Below are 13814 nucleotides of genomic sequence, written 5' to 3' on the forward strand. Positions count from 1 at the left end.
CGAGACCCTCGCTGAGGCATACTGCAGGGTTCCACCAGATCGATTGAGGCACTTGAATCTCATTCGCAGCAGCCCAATGGCCTGCTCGATAGTCGCTTAGGTGGAGCTGTGGCAAGTGTTGTACCTCTCCTCTGCTGCATTGCAAGGGCTCCTCACAGGCGTCAGTCACCATGTCTTCAATGGGTAGCCCTTGTCTTTGAGAATCCATCCCTGAATGTGAGTGGGGGACCTGAAAAGCTGTGGCACCTGGGACTGTCGAAGTATGTGGGTCTTTTTGCTGCTTCCCAGGAAGTGGGTACACACAGCTGCAGAAAGCACTTTGGACGGTCGAAGACCAGTTGAACATTAATGGAATGGAAGCCCTTCCTGTTGATGAAGGCAACTGGCTGGTCCATGAGAGCCTTGATGGCCATATGCGTGCAGTCTATCACATCTTGCACCTGGGGGAATCCAGCAATGGCCCTGAATCCGATGGTCCTCTTCACCTGACTGTCAGGGTCAGCTTGGTAAAGGGATGTTGCACAACGGACATTTGACAAAATTATTGACTCAACCACGGATATGGGGGAATTAATCTGGATATAAAATGGATAGCCAACCTAATGTCATCAAAACACAAACTGATTTCAAACACATTCTCCCTATTTAGTGAGATAGCTGACATTGTTTTTGCTTGCACAAGTAGTTGATGTCTTCCCACACACTCGATTTAGTGATGCGGAGAATTTGGATGGATGTCCATCTGTCAGGAGTGATTGTGATCTCTCTCTCCCCGTCTCTGTATCCATCCCCCTCTCCCCTGTGTGTTCATTCCCCTATCCTGTCTCTGTGTCCATCCTCATCTCCCCCTTTTCGGTGTCCACCCTCCTCTCCCCTCTCTGTGTGTCCATTCCCCTTTCCCCTCTCTGTGTGTCAATCCCCCCTCTGACCTCTGTGTCTGTTCCACCCATGTCCACCCCCCTCTGTGTCCATCCCCTTCTCGCCCACTCTGTGTCTTTTCCCCTTTTTCTGCCTCTATGTTCAACCCCTTCCCACCCCTCTGTGTGTCCAAACCTTCTTCCCCCTCTATGGCCATCTCCCTCTCCCCACTCTGTGTCCATCCTCCTTCCCCGCCATGCCCATCCCCTCTGTGTCCATCCCCCTCTCCCCCCTCTCTGTGTCCATCCCCCTCTCCCCCTTTCTGTGTCCATCCCCCTCTCCCTCTCTGTGTCCATCCACCTCTCCCCCTCTCTGTGTCCATCTCCCTCTCCCACCTCTGTGTCCATCCACCTCTCCCCCTTCCCTGTGTCCATTCCCCGCTCCTGCACCCACACTGTGTTCAAGGACTGCCTGTCTTCCAGCATGCTCCCTCCCCTCCGCTCCCTCCATGCAGCGTCTCTGGCTGTGTGCTGACCCGCTTCCTGCTCTCCCCTCGGCCTCTCTCCCCCTTTCCCCTGCAGAAGCCATTCCCGCTCACTCCCTGAACCACACTAAAACAGCAGGGGCATCTGATCCCAGCGCGCCTGTGCCACGAACCACCAATCAGCGCTCATCGCGCCCAGCCAGCCTGCTGTCAGTCACAGACACTGAGCAATCGCAGACAGACAGCCGTCCTCTGTCAGACGCAGGTCCAACTTCTGAATGATGTACACTTTAATAGGAACCGAGCAAGGGGCAGCCCACTGTCAAAGAGGATTGGCAGGTGAATGGAGACAAGGGGCCTCAAAATTTTTACCACGGACACATTGTTGACTCCTGGTTTGGGAGTGCACATAGTCACTCCAATGCCTCTTGAACAGGGCATTAGTCACCTCCTTGATGCAGCAGTGGGCTGCTGCCTGGGAGACCACATACATGTCTCTAGTGGATCCTTGGAAAGAGCCAGAGGTGTAGAAGTTGAGTGCCACGGTGATGCACAGGACCACGAGCATTGGGTGCCCACTGAGGCCCATGGGTCGCAGCTTGTCCTGCAGCATGGCACGTTAGTCAGTGACAGCCTCCCTGGACAGCCGCAGTCTTTACTGACACTGCCGCTCAGACATTTGGAGGTAGCTGATTCGAGTCTGGTACACTCTCTGGCGTGGGTCGGCTCTTCTTGGCATGCCCAGCTGCTGTTGCTCTCCTATTGGTGTTCCATGGGCAGGTGCAGCTACATCCTAGCCCTCCCTCCCTCTGATCCGCTGCTGTGTGGCATGGGGGGTCAACAAAGCCGGGGTGTATGAGACCGATACCAGCTGATCAGTTGCCTTCCAGAGTGCTGTCCTTGCAAAAAGGAAGTTGCCTTGGAACCTTTCTTTGCTACTCCCCTCAGAATACGCGCTAATGTCCCTCAGTTCCCACCCTAGCAGATAGCCCAGCTCCTGAGACATAGCCCAACCAGGCAGAGAGCATGATACTATACCCACCTGACCCTTGCACCAGAGATATAGACCAACCGGGCAGAGAGCCCAGCGCCCCAGGCCGACAATTGTCCCTGCTCCACCCCCTTCCCTTATCCAATGCCCCCCATAGCTGCCTTTCTGCAGCATCACTGAGGCCTCACCTCAGTGCTTCCACCTTTAAATGGACGGGGATCAGAAGCAACGTGATTCCTGTGCACCACTGACAAAATTTAAAACCCCCCATAAAACCGCAATATCTTCCATGCAAATGTATTGAAATGCACTGTTCAACAATTTAAATGGCAGTTCAGCCACATTGGGACAGCTAAGCGGCCTCCGAACATTCCCGCACTGACAAATTCCGGAACCGACATCACGGAGTTGGGTTTCTGGGCGAGCAGTCCTCCTGATTTTTCGGTTCCCCCCATGACTCCATTCCCACTCCTTCTGGCTGCACAACATTTATCCTGGAGTGTTGATTTCTCTAGACTAGTGAGCTTGATCCTGACACTAACATTGGGCATGAAACATGCAAAAGATCTCGCCAGCACCAGCCCCCCACACAGTGCGTCCATCACAAAAAGTACATCCTAAAAATAATAGCTTGTCTGCAATTAAAATCTTTAACATTATTTCATTTTGCTAAATAATGAAACACTGCCGTACAGCTGTAAGACTTAATCAAAGAAAATGAAAAAGACTTACACATGTAACACCTTTCACGACCTGAGGATGTCCCAAAGCACTTTATGGCATTGATGTACTTTTTGAAGTGCAGTCACTGTTGTAATGTAGGAAGCACAGCAGCCAATTTGCACAGAGCAGGCTCCCACAAACAGCAACGCGACGTCTGTTTTAGTGATGTTGGTCGTGGGTTTGGAAGGTGCTGTCGAAGGACCCTTGGTGTGTTGCTGCAGTGCATCTTGTACATGGTACACACTGCTGCCACTGTGCATCGGTGGCGGAGGGAGTGAATGTTGAAGGTGGTGGGATGGGGTGTCAATCAAGTGGGCTGCTTTGTCGTGGATGGTGTCGAGCTTCTTGAGTGTTGTTGGGGCTGCAATCATCCACGTAGGTGGAGAGTATTCCATCACACTCCTAATTTGTGCCTTGTAAATGGTGGACAGAAATTAGGGAGATAGGAGGTGAGTTGCTTGCCACAGAATTTCTAGCCACTGACCTATTCTTGCAGCCACAGTATTGATGGAGATGGTTTAGTTCAGTTTCTGGTCAATGGTAACCCCCAGGATGTTGTTAGCGAGGCATTCAGCGTTGGTAATGTCATTGAACATCAAGGGGAGATAGTTAGATTCTCTCTTGTTTGAGATGGTCATTGCCTGCACTTGTGTGGCATGAATGTTACTTGCCACTTATCAGCTCAAGCCTGGATGTTGTCCAGATCTTGCTGCATCTGGACTCTGAGGTGTTGTGAAAGGTACTGAACATAGTGCAATCAGTGAACATCTCCACTTCTGACCTTATGATGGAGGGAAGGTCATTGATGAAGCAGCTGAGGATGGTTGTGCCTAGGACACTACCCTGAGGAATTGCTGCAGTGATGTCCTGGGACTGAGATGATTGACCTCCAACAACCATCTTCCTTTGTGCTAGGTATGACTCCAACCAGTGGAGAGTTTTCCCCGATTCCCAGTTTTGCTAGGACTCCTTGATGCCGCACTCAGTCAAATGCTGCCTTGATGTCAAGGGCAGTCACTCTCACCTCACCTCTGGAATTCAGCTCTTTTGCCCATGTTTGGACCAAGGCTGTAATGAGGTCAGGAACTGGTGGCCCTACTTTGCTGATGATTGACAGTAGACTGATAGGGCGGTAATTGGTTGGGTTGGATTTGTCCGACTTTTTGTGGACAGGATATACTTGGGCTATTTTCCACATTGATGGGTAGATGCCAGTGTTGTAGCTGTACTGGAACAGGGGCTACAGGCAAGGCTAATTCTGGAGCACAGGTTTTCAGTACTATTAGTGGAATGTTGTCAGGGCCCAGAGCCTTTGCAGTATCCAGTGCCTTCAGCTGTTTCTTGATATCATATGGAGTGAGTTGGATTGGCTGAAGACTGGCATCTGTGCTGCTGGGGACCACAGGAAGAGGCTGAAATGGATCATCCACTCAGCACTTCTGGCTGAAGATGGTTGCTAATGCTTCAGCCTTGTCTTTGCACTGATGTGCTGGGCTCCCCCATCATTGAGGATGGGGATATTTGTGGAGCCTCCTCCTCCTGTTAGTTGTTTAATGGTCCACCACCATTCACGGCTGGATGTGCAGGACTGCAGAGCTTTGATTTGATTTGTTGGCTGTGGGATCACTTATCCCTGTCCATTGGTTGAGGAAGGATCATTGGACAAGACTGGGGTCTTTAATGTCCTCCATCTGAACCATGACAGCACTGAGACCCAGCCTTGACGAATGTCATACCTGAATGATGAAATTCAGGCTATGAAAGCTTGAAAGATCAGGTGGCTTTTCAGCACACCAAACCCACTACTTTCACTAAACTTCATCTCTCAATAGTACTTCCCACTTAGGATCTCTGTACTCTTCTCCTAAGCCCCAATGTGAAGCCAACAAATCTGTTAGTAACTTTAAAAAAGTTTCAGTCCTCCCTTTGTCATCAGTATTTATTCCAGTTCAATTGACTCAGGACAATGTACTTCTCTGATAGTCTGTTCTACAGATCATTACACTGTGATAACTCTCATCTTCCTCCAGAATTTTGCAAGTGGGCCCTCAAATTGTTTTTACTCCATTCAAGTTAAATAGGTTCCTTACCTCTATCTATAACCCACCATTATTCTAAAGACCTGTTGCAGCCACAAATTAATTATGACTGTGATCAGTGAGTAGGAACACACTTGCCATTTACAAAATCATCTTTCGTGAGAAGCTAAAATTTCAATCAATGCTCGATCATGTCGAAATTTTTTTTTAATTCATTCATGGAATGTGGGCATCACTGGCTATGCCAGCATTTATTGCCCATCCCTAATTGCCCTTGAGACGGTGGTGGTGATCTGTCTTCTTGAACCACTGCAGTCCATGTGAGGTAGGTACACCCACAGTGCTGTTAGGAAGGGAGTTCCAGGATTTTGACCCAGCGACAGTGAAGGAACGGCGATATAGTTCCAAGTCAGGATGGTGTGTGACTTGGAGGGGATCTTGCAGGTGGTGATGTTCCCATGCATCTGCTGCTCTTGTCCTTCGAGGTGGTAGTGGTTGTGGGTTTGGAAGGTGCTGTCTAAGGAGCCTTGGTGCATTGCTGCAGTGCATCTTGTAGATGGTACACACTGCTGCCACTGTGCGTCGGTGGTGGAGAGAGTGAATGTTTGTGCATGGTGTGCCAATCAAGCAGGCTGATTTGTTCTGGATGGTGTCGAGCTTCTTGAGTGTTGTTGGAGCTGCACTCATCCAGGCAAGTGGAGAGTATTCTATCACACTCCTGACTTGTGCCTTGTAGATGGTGGACAGGCTTTGGGGAGTCAGGAGGTGAGTTACTTGCCGCAGGATTCCTAGCCTCTGACCTGCTCTTGTAGCCATGGTATTTATATGGCTATTCCAGTTTAGTTTCTGGTCAATGGTAGCCCCTAAGCTGTTGATGGTGGGGGATTCAGCGATGGTAATGCCATTGAATGTCAAGGGGAGATGGTTAGATTCTCTCTTGTTGGAAATGGTCTTTGCCTGGCACTTGTGTGGCACAAATGTTACTTGCCACTTTTCAGCCAAAGCCTGGATATTGTCCAGGTCTTGCTGCATTTCCACACTGACTGCTTCAGTATTTGAGGAGTCATGAATGGTGCTGAACATTGTGCAATCATCAGCGAACATCCCCAATTCTGATCTTATGATAGAAGGAAGGTCATTGATGAAGCAGCTGAAGATGGTTGGGCCTCGGACTCTACCCTGAGGAACTCCAGCAGTGATGTCCTGGAGCTCAGATGTTTGACCTCCAACAACCACAGCCATCTTCCTTTGCGCTCGGTATGACTCCAACCAGCAGAGAGTTTTCACCCTGATTCCCATTGACTCCAGTTTTGCTAGGGCTCCTTGATGCCTTAATCAGTCAAATGCTGCCTTGATGTCAAGGGTAGTCACTCTCACCTCACCTCCTAAATTCAGCTCTTTTGTCCATGTTTGAACCAAGGCTGTAATGAGGTCAGGAGCTGAGTGGCCCTGAGTGGCCCTGGCGGAAATTGTCGAGCGTCTGGAGTACCCTTTAAATATTGCCAAGCTCTCATGCCCTTCTTTCTGGGTAAGTTCCAGCTCCATGCCATTGGGTATTCTATGCCATCTATCTGGATGACCTGCAATCCTATGCTCAGCTAGTTAACATACATTGAAGTTTCACATTTGAAATACACAGACAGATATTCCAATAGAGTGACATTGTTACAGAATGTTGGCATCCAAATCTGAACTGAAACAAATTGGAATCTTAGAATTTAACAGCACAGGAAGAGGTCATTCACCCCATCAAATCAATACTGGCACTTTGAAATAGCTATCCAATTAATCTCACTCGCATTCTCTGTACCCATAGCATTGCAAATTTCTCCTTTTTCAAATTTATATCCAATTTCCCTTTGAAAGTTACCATTGCTTCCATCACTTTTTCAGGCAGTGCATTTCAGTTCATAACAACGTACTGTGTATGAAAAATTCTTCTTATTTCAGATCAGCCATAATATAATTGGATGATGGAACAGGCTCGAGGGACTGAATGGCCTACACCTGTTCCAATGTTATTATGCTCTTCATGGATTGTTTTGCCAATTATCTTAAGATAACTGGAAGACTCAGCCCATGGTACCTGTGCTCCATGATAGAGTCATCTACGATGCCCTTTCCCCATAATATTTATCCACTTCCCTTTGTTCTTTCGATAATGATCTAAAATTCCTGCCCTCTACTTATCAACTCACTGACTAATGGAAATATGTTTTCAATACCCCTTACAATTGTGGACACCTCCAACCGATCCGCTCCAACCTCCTCCATTCTGATGAAACAGGCCCCAATTTCTCTTGTTTCTCCACAAAGCTAAAGCCTTTCACCCCTGGTATTGTCCAAATGGATCTCTTCTGTGCCCTCTCCATAAACTTGCTTCTCAAAGTATGGCACTTAAAACTGGATATAACTGTCGCCTAACCAATTATTTGTATAAGTTTAGAATTACTTTTTTGTTTTTATATTCTATACTCCCACTGATAAAATCTCAGATCCCATATGCTAGGTGTATTACCCAGCTCCAGTTAGCAAATGTACACTGAAGTTCACGTGATGCCAACTTACACGCTAGAATGTCGCAAAGACAGTCATTCCACCACATTGAATAAATGCCCAACCACAGATCTCAATGTTCGAAGAGGTGGAGGATCAAAGACACGGTACCAATCAGACCAGCTGCACCAGAATGGTGCTTCCCTGTCCCACCCACAAGACAAATCCACCATAGTGGTATACAGTCGGAAGGGTGTTGCCCTGGGAGTCCTCAACATCAATTCTGGACACCATGAAGTCTCATGGCATCCAAATATGGGACAAGTTAGTGCCCCCTCAGATGAATCAGTGCTTCTCCATGTTGAACACCAATTGGAAGAAGCACTGAGGGTGGCAAGGGCACAGAATGTACACTGGAGGACTTCAATGTCCATCACCAAGAGTGGCTCAGTAGCACCACTACTGACCGAGCTGGTCAAGTCCTAAGGGACATAACTGTTAGGCTGGGTCTGCGGCAGATGGTGAGGGAACCAACAAGAGGAAAAAATGTACTTGACCTCATCCTCACCAATCAACCTGTCGCAGATGCATCTGTCCATGACAGTACTGGTAGGAGTGACCACTGCACAGTCCTTGTGGAGACGAAGTCCTGCCTTCGTATTGAGGATACCCACCGTCGTGTTATATGGCACTACCACCGTGCTAAATGGGATAGATTTTGAACAGATCTAACAACTCAAAACAGGGCATCCATGAGGCGCTGTGGGCCATCAGCAGCAGCAGAATGGTATTCAACCACAATCTGTAACTTCATGGCCCAGCATATCCCCCACTCTACCATTACCATCAAGCTGGGGGATCAACCCTGATTCAATGAAGAGTGCAGGAGGGCATGCCAGGAGCGGCACCAGGCATACCTAAAAATTAGGTGTCGGCCTGGTGAAGCTATAACACAGAACTACATGCATGCCGAACAGCGAAAGCAGCATTCAATAGACAGGGCTAAGTGATCCCACAACTAACGGATCAAATCTAAGCTCTGCAGTCTGCCACATCTAATTGTGAATGGTGGTGGACAATTAACCAACTGACAGGAAGAGGAGGCTCCACAAATATCTTGATCCTCAATGATGGGGGTGCCCAGCACCAAGGTGGACCTGCGAGGAGACAGGCATCAGCAAGCTTGGAGTTCCAGCAGCTTAAAAGAGGCTGTGAGAGACCAGGGAAAGAGCAAGACCAAGGTGGACCTGCGAGGAGACAGGCACCGGTGAGCAGGAGTTCCAGTGGCTTAAAAGAGGCATACTCTCACACACTCTCACAGGGACAGCGAGAGAGTTTCACGACTGGCGTCACAGTTCAGAAAGTGACGCGTTGCAAGGGGAGGCAGCCGATGGAACAGGTGTGTACTTCTACCCTTTTTTTATTACTTTCAGCAGCTGAAGTAAAAGTAAAGGTAGGGGTTTTAAATTATAGTAGGTAGTATTTGGAGCAGAATAAGGTCCCTACCGTAATCAGTACTCTAAATTAAAGGGAGTAACTAAGGAGCTGAATCTAAGGCTAAGTCATGGCAGGAGAGCTCATCCCCTTGGCATGCTCCTCCTGCGCTATGTGGGAAATCGGGATATTTCCAGTGTCCCTGGTGACCATGTGTGCAGGAAGTGTGTCCTGCTGCAGTTACTAGCTGACTGCATTGCGCAGCTGGAGCTGCGGATGGACTCACTGTGGAGCATCTGCGATGCTGAGGACATCATGGATAGCACGTTTAGCGAGGTGGTCACACCGCAGGTAATGGTGGCAGAGGCAGAAAGGGGATGGGTGATAACCAGGAGGAGTAGTAGGTGCAGGCAGGTAGTGCAGGGGTCCCCTGTGGCCATCCCTCTCTCAAACAGATATACCGCTTTGGATACTGTTGGGGGGCATGGCCGCCCAGGGGAAAGCAGCAACAGCCAAGTTCGTGGCACCATGGATGGCTCTGCTGCACAGGAGGGGGTGAAAAAGTGTGGGAAAGCCATACTGATAGGAGATTCAATCGTAAGGGGAACAGACAGGTGTTTCTGTGGCTGCAAACGAGACTCCAGGATGATATGTTGCCTCCCTGGTGCTAGGGTCAAGGATGTCTTGGAGCGGCTGTAGGACGTTCTGAAGGGAGAGGGTGAACAGTCAGAGGTTGTACCAACGACATAGATAGAAAGAGGTTGAGGTCCTGCAGCAAGAATTTAGGGAGCTAGGTAGCAGATTAAAAGGCAGGACCTCAAAGGTTGTAATCTCTGGATTACTCCCGGTGCCATGTGCTAGTGAGTAGAGGAATAGGAAGATAGAGCAGATGAATGCGTGGCTGAGGAGGAGGTGGTGCAGGAGGGATGGCTTTAGTTTCCTGGATCACTGGGTCTGTTTCTGGCAAAGGTGGGACAGGTTGCACCTGAACCGAACGGGACCAACATCCTTGCTGGGAGCTTTGCTAGTGCTGTTGATGGGGGAGAGAGTTAAACTAATTTGGCAGGGGGATGGGATACAGAGTGGAATTACAGTCGGAGGTGATGCACAGTCAAATATAAAAGAGAAATTGAGTCAGTCTGGAAGGCAGAGCAAATATAGACCTGTTAAGGCACAAGTGAAAAATGTAAGGCTGGATTGCATCTATTTTAATGCAATGAATCTTACTAGTAAGGCAGATGAATTGAGGGCATTGATTAGCACATGGCATTATGATATTATTGCTATCACAGAGACATGGCTGAGGGAGGGGCAGGACTGGAAGCTCAATATTCCAGGGTATAGAATCTTCAGGCGTGACAGGGGAGGGGGTAAAAGAGGAGGTGGCATTGCACTGTTGATCAAGGAGTCAATGACAGCAGTAAGGAGGGATGATATCTTAGAAGGTTCCTCAAATGAGGCCATATGGGTAGAACAAAAAGGGGGCAATCACTTGGCTGGGAGTGTACTACTGACATCCAAACAGTCAGGAAGAGATAGAGGAGCAGATATGTCGGCAAATCTCAGAGAGGTGTAAAAATAATAGAGTAATAATAGGAGGGGATTTCAACTTCCCCAATATCAACTGGGATAGTCTTAGTGCAAAAGGCTTAAAGGGGACAGAATTCTTAAAATGCATACAGGAGAGCTTTTTGAGTCAGTACGTAGAATGTCCTGCAAGAGAAGGGGCAGTACTAGACATAATCCTAGGGAATGAAGCCGGACAAGTGGTAGAAGTGTCAGTGGGGGAGAATTTTGGGGATAGTGACCATAACTCTGTAAGATTTAAGGTAGTTATGGAAAAGGACAAAGATGGACCGGAAATGAAGGTACTGAATTGGGGGAAGGCCAATTTTAATATGATAAAACAGGATCTGGCTAAAGTGGACTGGGAGCAGCTACTTGTAGGAAAGTCTACATTAGACCAGTGGGAGTCATTCAAAGAGGAAATAGTGAGAGTTCAGAGCCAACATGTACCCATTAAGGTGACGGGTAGGACCAACAAGTCCAGAGAACCCTGGATGTCAAAGGATATAGAGGATTGGATCAGGAAAAAAAGATTCAGAGTGCTGAAAACAGTGGAGGCACTGGAGGAGTATGGAAAGTGTAGGGGGGGGGTACTTAAAAAAGTAATTAGGAGAGCGAAGAGGGGACATGAAAAAATACTGGCGGGCAAGATAAAGGAAAATCCTAAGGCGTTTTATAAGTATATTAAGGGCAAGAGGATAACCAGGGAAAGAGTAGGGCCCATTAGGGACCAAAGTGGCAGTCTGTGTGTGGAGCCGGAGGACATAGATGAAGTTTTAAATGATTACTTTTTATCTGTGTTCACCAAGGAGAAGGACAATGTAGGTATAGAAATCAGAGAGCGGGATTGTGATATACTTGAACATATTAGCATTGAAAGGGAGGAAGTATTAGCTGTTTTAGCAGGCTTAAAAGTGGATAAATCCCCAGGCCCAGATGAGATATATCCCAGCCTGTTATGTGAGGCAAGGGAGGAGATTGCAGGGGCTCTGACACAAATTTTCAAATCCTCTCTGGCCACAGGAGAGGTACCAGAGGATTGGAGGACAGTGAATGTGGTACCATCATTCAAGAAGGGTAGCAGGGATAAACCAAGTAATTACAGGCTGGTGAGTCTAACATCAGTGGTTGGGAAACTATTGGAAAACATTCTGAGGGACAGGATTAATCTCCATTTGGAGAGGCAGGGATTAGTCAGGGATAGTCATCATGGTTTTGTCAGGGGGAGATCATGTCTAACAAACTCGATTGAATTTTTCGAGGCGGTGACGAGATGTGTAGATGACAGTAAAGCAGTTGATGTAGTCTACATGGACTTCAGTAAGTCTTTTGATAAGGTCCCGCATGGGAGATTGGTTAAGAAGGTAAGAGCCCATGGGATCCAGGGCAATTTGGTAATTTGGATCCAAAATTGGCTTAGTGGCTGGAGGCAGAGGGTGATGGTCAAGGTTTGTTTTTGCGAGTGGAAGCCTGTGACCAGTGGTGTACCGCAGGGATCAGTGCTGGGACCCTTGCTGTTTGTCGTGTACATCAATGATTTAGACATGAATATAGGAGATATGATCAGTAGGAGATTGGAGATTAATCCTGTCCCTCAGAATTTTTTCCAATAGTTTCCCAACCACTGATGTTAGACTCACCAGCCTGTAATTCACTGGTTTATCCCTGCTACCCTTCTTGAATAATGGTACCACATTTGCTGTCCTCCAATCCTCTGGTACCTCTCCTGTGGCCAGAGAGGATTTGAAAATTTGTGTCAAAGCCCCTGCAATCTCCTCCCTGTATGATCTTCACAGATGACATGAAAATTGGTGGTGTTGTAAATGGTGAGGAGGAAAGCCTTAGATTACAGGACGATACAGATGGGCTGGTAAGATGGGCAGAGCAGTGGCAAATGGAATTTAATCCTGAGAAGTGTCAGCTGATGCATTTTGTGAGGGCTAACAAGGCAAGGGAATATACAATGGATGGTAGGACCCTAGGAAGTACAGAGGGTCAGAGGGATCTTGGTGTACTTGTCCATAGATCACTGAAGGCTGCGGCACAGGTAGATAAGGTGATTAGGAAGGCATATGGGCTACTTGCCTTTATTAGTTGAGCCATAGAATATAAGAGCAGGGAGGTTATGATGGAGCTGTATAAAATGCTAGTTAGGCCACAGCTGGAGTACTGTGTACAGTTTTGGGCACCACACTACAGGAAGGATGTGATTGCACCGGAGAGGGTGCAGAGGAGATTCACCAGGATGTTGTCTGGGCTGGAGCATTTCAGCTATGAAGAGAGACTGAAAAGGCTGTGGTTGTTTTCTTTAGAGCAGAGAAGGCTGAGGGAGGACCTGATTGAGGTGTACAAAATTATGAGGGGCATTGATAGGTTAGATAGGAAGAAACTTTTTCCCTTAACGGAGGGGTCAATAACCAGGGGGCATAGATTTAAGGTAAGGTGCAGGAGGTTTGGAGGGGATTTGAGGAAAAAAAATTTCACCCAGAGGGTGGTTGGAATCTGGAACACACTTTCTGAAGGGGTGGCAGAGGCAGGAACCCTCACAACATTTAAGAAGTATTTAGATGAGCACTTGAAACGCCATAGCATACAAGGCTACGGGCCAAGTGCTGGAAAATGGGATTCGAATTGTTCGGTGCTTGATGGCCGGCACAGACACAATGGGCCGAAGCGCCTGTTTCTGTGCTGTATAACTCTATGACTCTGTGACATCAGTGCAAAAGACAATGCTGAAGCATTTGTACCCATCTTCAGCCTGAAGTACCGACTGGATGATTCATCTCAGTCTCCTCCTGAGGTCCCCAGCATCATGGATGCCAGTCTTCAGCCAATCTGATTCACTCCACATGATATCAAGAAATGGCTGACGGCACTGGATACTACAAAGGCTATGGGCCCTGACAACATTCTATCAATAGTACTGAAGAATTGTGCTCCAGAACTAGCCGCGCTCCTAGCCAAGCTGTTCCAGGACAGCTAAAATACTGGAATCTACCTGGCAATGTGGAAAATTGCCCTGGCATTTCCTCTGCTCAAAAAGCAGGACAAGTCCAGCCCGGCCAATTACCACCCTGTCAGTCTACTCTCGATCACCAGCAAAGTGATGGAAGGTGTCGTCGACAGTGCTATCAAGCAGCACTTGCTGAGAAATAACCTGCTCAGTGAAGCTCAGTTTGGGTTCCACCAGGGCTGCTCAGCTCCTGAGCTCATCACTGCCTTG

This window comes from Heterodontus francisci, chromosome 8, assembly GCF_036365525.1.
Source record: "Heterodontus francisci isolate sHetFra1 chromosome 8, sHetFra1.hap1, whole genome shotgun sequence".
Lineage (NCBI taxonomy): Eukaryota > Metazoa > Chordata > Chondrichthyes > Heterodontiformes > Heterodontidae > Heterodontus > Heterodontus francisci.